We start from the raw sequence: 11,698 nt of genomic DNA, 5'->3' as shown, positions 1-11,698 counted from the left end.
TTGGCAGTGTCTTTAATTAGCCCCATCTTATCAAAAGAATTGATTTTCTTTGAAAAATATTACAGAAAGTAAATACTTACATATCTTATAAGTATATATAGTAAGATGCAATCATAACATCTAAAAAATTCCAAAAAACAACCCTTCTAATTGATCTCGATTTCCCCTATATATACAACTACATTCTTTTTATGTGGGAAAAGGCTCGTCGTTCAGGCATTTCTTAATTGCGCTGTCCATCTCAAATTCTTCTTCGAGACCAAAAAACGTTGAGTTGTAATTTTAAATCTATTTTTTATCCACGAAAACATGTCTTAATTACGTATCAGCTATCTCTGTGTTAATAGCTTTGTAAATATTGTCAGTTTCCTGCACTATGTCCGCCATAATTTTTACCTAAATATAGAATATTTTAATTGAGATTTGACAGAGATAATTAATCTTCGTTGAGTTTTTGTCATCTATAACCACGTATTGTAACATGATACATTGTTGGTACAAAGTAGGAACTTGGAAACGCATAATATGTTTCTCCGGGATGAACACATTATGAATATTCATGAGGACTGGACCCTCAAGTAGTGCAAAGAAACGGACACCTTTGTAACTGTATGTCATTAGGGTTTTTGAAGATGTAAACATATACTGAAATTGATATACATAGTTCTTAGGAATACTGACAGCTACCGTTGAATTTGCTGTTTTTAGTATGCATGGTTTTGTTCCAAACCTAGCAAGTATCAAGAAGCTGGATGGACCGTAAATTCCCGTATTTGTCCTTAATTGAGAATAAGACACATACATACAAGAAAATACTAAAGCATCAAATTTACTCAAAATTTATTTAATTCACACGTTCAATATGCGATGTTAAAAACTTACTAAAACTTGAAGATTCGAATAACTGAATAAAACATAGTAAAGATAGTACAACAAATTTACACCGATTCGTAAAATCTAAAGAAAGTTTTTCAGTGCTTTGAATTTATATTATAACAATAAATCATTATCATACGATGTACATGCATTACTAGTACTTAAGTATATAAGGATTGAAATTTGAGAAATATATTTTATGAGCTTTCTCGACAACTTTATTATGCCAATTTCAGCTATATGACGTACTATAATTGATTTGACGTAGAAATTGAATGATTGTGTCTTCACACAGACAATAAAATTATGCGTTCACATTCAAACTGTGAATAACATATACTTTTTTGTTTCGAAAAACTGTAAATAGTCAGAACAAAATGCTGTGTTTTTAAAAATTTATACGAAATGAAAGCAAGTTACCGCCCCCTTTTCTGTTCAGACACAATATTCTTGGTTAGGGATGCAACACTTGCTCTCCTGGATATCATTTTTTTAAATTTTAAGTGAAGATTCAGGAAAATGCCGAAAACGTAATTACACAAATGTATTGCAAAGGTACGTGTTCGAAGCATCATTATAGATAAACCTGTTGAATGTCCACTCCTTGGCTGAGGACGTTGTAATTTCAGTTTTTTATAAAATATACAAAAAGTTTGTTGTTTAAAAATTTTTCAGTGCAACATGCATCAACTTCTCCATGCAAGATAGTATAATTAGATAAACCTAGTTGATATCCGCCTTGATTGTTGACTTGGGATTTGGTTTTCATAAAATTCATCAGAAGTTAGGCCTATTCCTAAAAAGTCCTTTGCGTGTGCGGGGTTCTTTATTAGATTATTCGGATGTTTGCCTATAAAACGATGTATTTGCTTTTTTTCATTTTGTATCAAAGCATGTAGAACATAAGGACATAAGTTAATAGGAATATTTTGTATTAATTGCAGAAACAATATCAACTTGAAAATCATATAAAACTGGAAACACGAATTTGATTCAAAAGTGAAATATAATATTTCATTATTTATCGAACAAATAAAAGCGATTTAGATCATCTTTCATGTCGATGTAATTGTTTGAATGACAAGTATTTTGTTCAATATTGATATTGTATTTTATCACAGTTTCCATCTGTAATTGACAAGAACCATCCAAAGACCACGCAGGTGATTTGTTTGCGATGTGCAATAATTCCATAAAATCAGGATACCATATCGCTTTGATCAATGCTAAAAGTGTCATAAAGATCCGGTATTTGACAATTAAAATGGGCGTGGCTTAAACAGGTGCGAGATCGTCGCAGAAACATCACTTCCACTAGGATGGCGATTTGTAATGGCTTGAAACCTTGAATGGAATCACTATTCAATATCACTTTAAAAATCATAATGTTTCCTATTATGTGTTTTTTAGGTTAATGATGCGAGAAAAATTCTCTTATTATTAAGTATGCACATGAACGAAGTTGTAATAATTTGTTTTGTGATTAATGAATAAAAAAAATAATTAAGAATAGAAATACCAAACTAAAATAAAAAGAATTACAAATTCTGTATCAAAATCGTGAGGTGAAACATACAATAACATATAGACATATAGACAAGCAGACATTTACAAAAAAGACAAAACAGACAAACACGGAAAAGGATAGAGACACTAATGAAGAAAAGACACAACATTGAATAGACTTTCAAGGCCGTAACTAGGCATCTAATTTTAGTGAGGCAAAATAATTGAGCCGAGCGAAGCGAGGTGAAATTTTTTTTTGGAGGGTATGAAATGAATGGTGCAAAATCCTGCATTCTAGGCATTTTTAGAGAGTTTGATAATGTTTTGCATTTGGACAATTTTTATATAAATTTTTCATATTTTAAGACTTTTACTAACATCAAATTTTTAACAACTTTATTTAAATTTATATGCAAGATAATCATCCAAATATCACTGATTTGAGTCTGCTGCCAGAGCATAGAACAAACATCGATTCAGTAGAGTTTTCCAAATTTTTTTCGCCGGTTCAGTCAAATCTTTTCAGAATCATAATTTGGTCTGCTGATATCCTTATCACGATGAACATGGAGCATGGCAAGACCGCACAATCTCTCGCCACTCATGCATGCTCTTTTCCAAGTTTTCAGTCGTTTCAGGGCAGTCTGTGTTTCTAAAGGTAGCACATCATCATCAACACAATGATCAATGTCTTCTTCCAATTCCTTCTCCATCAGCAATTCGGTAGCAGCATCGGTAGTAACAGTTTTGTTTTCGAAAGGGAATTAAGCTTTCCTGTTAGCACCATCATACAGTCGAAGTTACAAAATAATAAACTCGCTTTTATGCTGACAAAGAGTAGACAAACTAGGGATAGAATGAGATAAGATACATGTATATGATTATATCTATAGAGTAAGTATATATGGGTACAGGGGAATTGGAATGGAGTTTTTGACGTTTGTACATGTAGTTACGTAATTTCAAATTATTTCTGGAAATAGTTGGTGGTATTTTAGTTCCAGAATCTATAAATTTAGGGGTTAGGGTTTGGGGGTGTCCGATTCCGAAACCCCGAATATAAAGAAACGAAATTCCGTAGTCCCGAATAAGCCGTAAAGACAAAATCCTGTGTTAAAGGTTCTACCATTCCTCAATAATATCAAATTGGAATATGGGATATTCTTTCAATTTTTAAGGTTAAAGAAACATGGATAAAAACTAATCCATGCATTCATGTTTCATATTATTTATATTTCATTTTTCTGTAAAGAGAAAGTTTAAAGTTCGTAAAATGAATACGCAGACAGGACTGCTCCCTTGCGATGCCCAGTACTTGATTTGTCAAAAGTTGGTGAAACGGAGAAATGAATACGCAGACAGGACTGCTCCCTTCCGAAGACCAGTACTTTATTTGTCAGTCTACTTATCGTTTTTTGATTGTTCTAACGAAGTTATATGCAATAATCAGACTCTGCTCACAAAAAACACTTGTTTACTAGAATTATTCCTTCTTTACCTTCAGTGTCGCTTTTCTTTTTCTGCAAGAGCCTGTTTTTAACTAAAGATCCATGATGATTATCGTTACTAGGTTAATGTAATCGAGAAACATCACCCGTTGAGATGCTGAGTTTCAAAGGAATGATGACAAGTTATAGAAATTAAGGTTGAGACAGAACAACAAATGACTATTATATTTATATATATCATATATGTATATAAAAAAAAAATAATCAGTGTCGAAATTTTAGTGAGGCAATTGCCTCACTTGCCTCAAGGGTAGTTACGGCCTTGACTTTACTTTGAACTACAAAAATGAAATTTTGCCTATCGTCTTTCAGCTATATACTTCGGTCTTTTGAAATTTGGCTTCACTGTCGAGGTGACAACCTAAGCTAAACTATAAATGCGTTCTAATGATCTTTATTTATCTTTGTATGTGCTTTGATTTATTTTCATGATTTTTCCTGACACTTTTATTTGATAACAGAATCATCCTATCACATCCTGTGGTTACAATCTTTGATGAAAAAATTGTCAGTAACTGCGAGTATAAGATCTTTACTATATTTAAGTGCCTTTGTTTTGTTGTGGGGATGTATATATACACGGCCACGTCCGGTCTGTTTTTTTTTGTTAGTTGTTTTTCTGCTTCATTCTGATAATTTAAGCGCTTTGAAACTTTTTTTTATAGTTTGTTTTTATATAGTTCTGTTACACCACTGTAACAGGTTATGGGAGGGTTTGGCGCTAGCCTGTTAAACCCCGCAACTTTCTGTATGTGGGGTGAGTTTGATTGTTACTAATTACATATTTCAACATAGAAAAAACGCAATAGACGCACCAAATTTATTTAATTTTCATTTGACATATATGACAGTTTCTTCTTATTGATATTTTCTTTTTTAATTTTACTTATCTATCAATTATCAATTTGTTGGGTCTGATAGTGATAAATTGAACGCTATTCCTTTTTGCTTCTATTTACAGTTTTTAAAGCATTTTACGCATACCATACATTTAGTTTAACCACCAAGTAGCTGTGTATAAAGAGAGATCTCGAGTTTCAAAATAAAGATCAAATCGCTTTCCTGGATAATAAAACAGAATGGTGGTTACCATGCATACATTTCCAAAGAAACCTTGGACACATGCAAAAATATACACGTTTGCATAAACCCTCTAATTAATGTCAACTTGGTCGAAGAGTAAAGTCCCATTATGTTTAGATTTATCAAAATATTTGTTTTGAACTTGTATCTTATGCAACAAATGAAACGAAACAGAAGAAAGTAAAAGTATCATTAACTGCTGTCGTATTCTGATTATTATATAGAATATAAACGTATATAAGTAAAATAAATTAAATAAACTCAGCAGGCTTCTCCTCCTCCTCTTGTTAATTACCATTTGATGCTGAGTTTGTTTAGAATATAATTCTGAGGTTAATAACTTGACACATATTGATTGCAAGCAAATGACGCAAGTCTGTTTCTATGGTCTAAGTATATGGTCACTCAGTAAATATTTTGTAACATATTGCATTTTACCTGAGTAAGTGATTATATTATATATTTGAATATGATATGCTGTAAAAAAAAATAATATTTAAAAATTTAAAAAAAAAGACAGAAAATAAATCCCTTTATTTTAACAAGGTGCAGACGTTATGTTCAAACTGATCTACCTCTTTGTCGTTCGGTCATTGATGGGTAGTTGTCTCATTGGCAACAATACCACAACTCTTTATTTGTACCAAACCAACAGAAAATGCTGACACATTATTTTGTCATAAGGTAAAAAAAGAGTCAAATAAAAATCAAGAGTCAAAGAATGGCCGAAATCATTCCGAACCAACATTACGCCAAATGAAAGAAAAAACAATGCTTCGTTGTCGTTTGTTGATGTGTTACATGTTTGTTTTTCGTTCATTTTTGTACATAAATAAGCCGTTAGTTTTCTCGTTTGAATTGTTTTACATTTGTCATTTCAGAGCCTTTTATAGCTGACTATGCGGTATGGGTTTTGCTCATTTATGAAGGCCGTACGGTGACATATAGTTGTTAATTTCTGTGTCAATTGGTCTCTTGTGGAGAGCTGTTTCATTGGCACTTATAGTAAACCACATCTTCTTTTTTATATTCATGATAAAAAAAAAACCAAGAAAGCGACGATTAAAGTAACACGAACCCAAGTCAAAGCATATCGCCAGTTTCTACCCCAAACTCGTAATTAGATTGAATTTGATCTGATATGTTCCATAAGGGCCAAACAAGCAACGATGATGACTAAAATTGAGAATGGAAATGGGGAATGTGTCAAAGAGACAACAACCCGACCAAATAAAAAACAACAGCAGAGGGTCAACAACAGGTCTTCAATGTAGCGAGAAATTCCGGCACACTTGAGTTAACCCGACCACATAAGGCCTAGTAGTTTCCTATAGTAAGCTATCACTTCCGCGCAAGAAATAATGTAAGAAGCACAAGCCGTTAAGACATGTTGTCATTTGTTGTATATCCCATTTATGTTTAGTTCATTGTTTTGTGTGTAAGTATGAGTTCTGTTTTTTTGTTAAAGGTCGTCAGTATACGGTTACCTAAAGTACTAGTAGCTTATTTCTACGTCATTTTGTATTTAAAGGGTTGTTTTTTCATTGCATACATATGACCATCATACCACAATTGTTTCTTTTTTTTTTTAAATATATATATACTCCAAATACTGCTTAAAACAATTTTAGCCTTAAATATAAACTTTAATACCAGGGTTGAATAAAAACGCCTTGTTACTCTGAGTTTTTTACAGGTCTGGAACCAATTTGCGTCCTACTTATTTTTGGCGATTTCAGAAAAGTGGACTGTACTTTGGACCTCGAACTTTTTGGTCGTAATTTTTTTTTCATTATAATTCTCTTATTTGTTGTAAATGTTGTTTTTTTTAAAAAAAAAAAAAAAAGCGAATTCATGATTAACTAAAGAAGTAAATAATGATTGTGAATCAATTTCATCATAAGAAAAAAATAGACGGCTGATTTAGATGGGAAAAAAGGATGTGTTGATGTTTTAGCTTCACAAGATCTCTCGTATATAAACGAGAGACCATTCTTTGATTTTTTTAATGATTTTTTATGGTTTCAATACAGTTTTATAATTGTCATTTCGAATTTCCTCTGACAAGAACAAAAAACAAAATTAAAACAACAAATTCAAAACCGAAACCAAATTCAACCAATAAATGAACTCGAATTTAAGAGAGGTCACCTCGTTTTACTCGGAGATATATATGTAATAGAGTACATATATAGTCTTATTTCTTGAATATATAACAGGCGGTAAATAGAATTCGAAACCAAATACAGACTATTTCGACAAAATAAAATAAAAATGGATGTTAGATACGAGATGCACACTTTATACGTTTATAAATATTCCTTCGAATTTTCGTATCATCTTCTTGGCCTATTTTTACTGATTGACCGTGAAAAAAAAAACAATAAAAAAAATTAAAATAAAATCTTTTTCTGCAAGGATTAAATATTCAAAATTAATTTTTCAAAATATTTCATTCAATTTTTGTGATTTTTCCTCTCCTTTTGTCAAGTCAACGTCTTTTATTTCTTGCTTTTGCTTGGTTTTGAATTTTTGAATTTTGGTTTGTAGAACTCTGAACAGAATATAGTTTCCATCATTGTTGGTAGCAATATATAAACATAAATTTTTTATTTTATAGTTGATCGCGATGAAATAAAAATAATATTTTGGTAGACTATATCGAAGGCAAACAGCTAACACGATAAATAAATCTAACTCAGAAAAAAAAAACATACCCTCCCCCTGGCCAACCCTGAAGTTAAATTGTTACTTTCTTTTAAAAAAAAAATGCTGCCAAGAATATGTATACATGCTTATGATGCTTGTTATTCTTTTCATTATCGAAAAGAAACTAAACTTTTCTTTAGCGGAATTTTTGAAACTATCAGCAGCTTAATTTATGAATTCATTCTCGATGTTATGTATTTAATTTGGCCAAATAGACCAACGATGGCTTTTTCTATGTACAATAAAACAATTAAAATAAAATAAGTTTACCTTAAGATATAAATATGAATAAAATTTCAGTGAAACAATTAATAATTATTCATGTAACTATCGATAAATAAAAATATAATTTGTATTTACCATTTTTAATTGGCAGTGTTTTTTTACACAACAGTGTGTGTGGGCTGGTAAGAAGGAATACTTTGCATAAATAAGTACTTGTGAAATTTTGTCAAGTATTCGTCGAGGCTCTGTGGCTTACCCAGGGCTCTCCGATTTCTGAAACTATATATATAGTTGTAATAAAGGTCCAACAAAAAAACCCAACAACTCTAAAAAAAACAATAACAAGAAAAATATCAAACTTGGTACTACAGTGTAACCTGTATTATCCGACACCTGAGTATTCCAACATCCTGCTTTATCCGACACCTGAGTATTCCAACATCCTGCTTTAACCGACACATTTTCATGGTCCCAAAATATACCCATCCTTGCAGAAAAAACTTGAGTATTCCGACACCATGCTTAATCCGACATTTTTTTTCCTGGTCCTCCAGTGTGTCGGATTATACAGGTTTCACTGTAGTATTGTTTTATTCATTTTATCATATATATGATCGTTTGATAGTGCTTGCAGTGATTATTTTGCAGATACTTTTTTATACATTAAAAACTGAGTGGGGATGGTGCCATTCAAATGCATTCTTAAAATTTTCAAAAAAAGAAAAGAAATTGTAAAATTTCGTGCGATGATCAGCAATGTTCTTTTCCTGGTACTTGCGGGGTCCCTGTTTCATTATTCCCAACATATATACAATAACTAACGGTCCATTAGAGACCAAATGAGCGTTACGCCATCAACAAAAAAACGGAACCAGTGTCGTAAATTAAGCTTTTAAAAGCACCAGAATGCAAAATCTGCAATTAATTTAAACAAGAAAAACCAACAGTATGATTTATATTAAAACAATTAAATGCGCCAAAATTTTGACTAAAGTAACAAACGACAAGCACTGAATTTAAAATTTCTAACTTGGCGTAACAACACAACTAAATATATATATAAAAGAACTCGCTGTAAAATCAGTTGGAAAGGGCTTGACTCGTCAAATCGACAAGAAAAGCAAAAAAAAGACAAAAGACAAAAAGACTCAGGTTACCGATTCAAGAGTATTTGTAACTTTAAGTTTTCGTCTGAATAAAGAAATAGGGAGGACATTTACTTGAAACCAGAGATTCGAAACAAAATCCACCGTGCAAGCTAAAGAAAATGAAGATGTGCATGGTCTTGGTTTCAACGTTTTTCATTGGAAAAGTGTTTAGAGGTGTTACTAATTTTAAAACTTGTGTCTGATTTTACTGAACAAAACATATTTTTGAACAAAAATTTGTAAAACTAGATGTTGTTATATTTCAATACAATGTCAAAAACTCAAATAAAGTTAATAGCATTTCGATTTCATTTATTTTTTTGTAAAAAGAAATCCTAAATGTGAATTCAAACTGATGCATCATGTTTCCGAAACCAATAGATATAAAACGATGTGGTATAAGTTCAAATGAGACAACTCTCCATCTTAGTTCCAATTTGTAAAAGTAAACCATTATAGGTCAAAGTACCGCTAGCTTTAACACGGAGCCTTGGCTCACACTTAGTTTGCATGTGAGTTTACGAAATGTCAAAATTGTTCGTCGACACATGTTTATACTATATGACAATTGTTTTAATTTTTATTATACAGTTTTTAAATTAATGAACATCCAATTAAAACAAATGTTGATGAAATTTAAAACGTAATAGCATCATTAAATGTCTTTGAATTTGAACTAAACGTGTTGAAAGACTTTCTTTGTGAAATGAAATTCCATTTTCCATTTTTATAATTTACGAAAATGCAGCACTGTTGTTAATTTGTTCAAATTGGGTTGTATATTCTGAAACTTTATAATTATGTTGGTAAACACGATCGTTATTTTTGTAGTTTGCAATTTTTGAATTTATAGCCATTTCTGTCTTGTGTGAATTTGTAATTTAAGAATGACTGTCTGGTTATTTTGGAATTTAGGAATTACTATCAAGCGTTATTTTTGTGTTTAGACAAGACTATAAGTCTGGGCCCAGTTTCACGAAGCTGTCTTAGGACTAAGACATGTCTTAGGATGGTCTTACGACATATCTTAGTCCTAAGTGAGTTTCACAAAGTGGTCCTAAATTCGGACATCTCTTAAAGTTGGTCATAAAGTTAGGACAACGCGAGAGGTGTCTTATGATGGTCTTAGGATAGTTGTACGTTTATTTATATAAATTACACTGATTTTTTTATATTAATTTTGAAAAAAATATCTTATTATTATCTAATATCTATTCTCCTGTTCCTGCTTATAACGTTATCTTTCTAGATTGACGGATTATCATGATTTGTCAACAATGAAAATTCGATGTTTTGATATCAAGATTGCACGATTTTATCCCTTAACCTTTTTCTAACCAATAAAGTCGAAATTGAATTCAACTCACTTGTACCAAAAAAATGTCATCATTTTATATTCTTTTTTTCTTAATTTTGCATTAAAAATTTCATATTTATATTGATGTATTGTTTAAAGATAATTTATATATAAATAACTTTTATTTTTTTTATATTTATTTTGCAAATCATGTCATTATATTAATCAATACGTTTAGAATAACTTATGGTAAGAATACTACATTTACATGATTTTTTCCGTAAATCATATTTATATTTGAACATTTAAAGAATTTGCGACAGATTTAGGATGTCTTAGCTAAGATCATCCTAAGACAGGTTCGAGACGAGGTCTGAGATATGTCCTAGGATAGTCATAAGAGGATCATAAGACATGTCCTAAGATATATCTTATGACATGTCTTAGGATAGCTTCGTGAAACCGGCCCCAGTCTTGTAATTTTTTGTTTTTACTTCTAGCAAGACCGAGACTGTCTTGTAATTTTTGTTTTATAGACAATGAATGTCTTGAATTTTTGTATTCAGACTTGGCCATCTATTAATTTTGATATTTTGACTTGACTGTCTTGTAATTTTTGTATCTAGATATTACTGTTTATAATGTTTGTAATCATATGTTAGCTGTCTTGTATTTCAACATGACTCTTGTTATTTTTGTATTTATTTAGGTGATAATTTTTCTGAGATAATGTATGGAAATTGTTTTACTTATAAATATACGGACAGTTCTCTCTGTTGTGCCACTGCGGACGGCATTTTTAGAAAAAATGTTTTTTTTCAATTCCGTATAAAATATCAAAATACACAGTATATTATAACATGTGAACTAAAGATCATACGTGCATTCATGTCATTTATAAAATAAATGTTTTTTCAAATGATGTATATGCCATTGACAAAAAAATCAGTCAAGAAAATGAAGAAAAAAAATGCATATCAAATTAATACTAAGAAAAAATCAACAGCTTATTTAAATAAAGATAATTCACAAAAACAGCTTTATCTCTATTTTTGCAATCACATACGTCATCGGCCTTGTGTTAAGGGAATACTAATAAATTAAATCTGTTTTGCCACGTTTGCTTAACAAACGTGCACAATAAAGCAAAAAGTGCACACTGACAATTAGGCAAAAGTGCACAATTGTTATATGCGAAATCCGTTGCATGCAATGTCAAAAACAGTTCTACTCTTGGCTTTGTTAAAATATATATATATATATTTTTTTCTTACATATTAATAGATATAATAAGATGTGGTATGAGTGCCAATGAGACAACCCTCCATCGAAGTCATAATAAGCTA

This window comes from Mytilus galloprovincialis, chromosome 3, assembly GCF_965363235.1.
Source record: "Mytilus galloprovincialis chromosome 3, xbMytGall1.hap1.1, whole genome shotgun sequence".
NCBI classification, from domain to species: domain Eukaryota; kingdom Metazoa; phylum Mollusca; class Bivalvia; order Mytilida; family Mytilidae; genus Mytilus; species Mytilus galloprovincialis.
The sequence above is the reverse complement of the archived record's forward strand: the minus strand, read 5'-3'. Positions refer to the sequence as shown.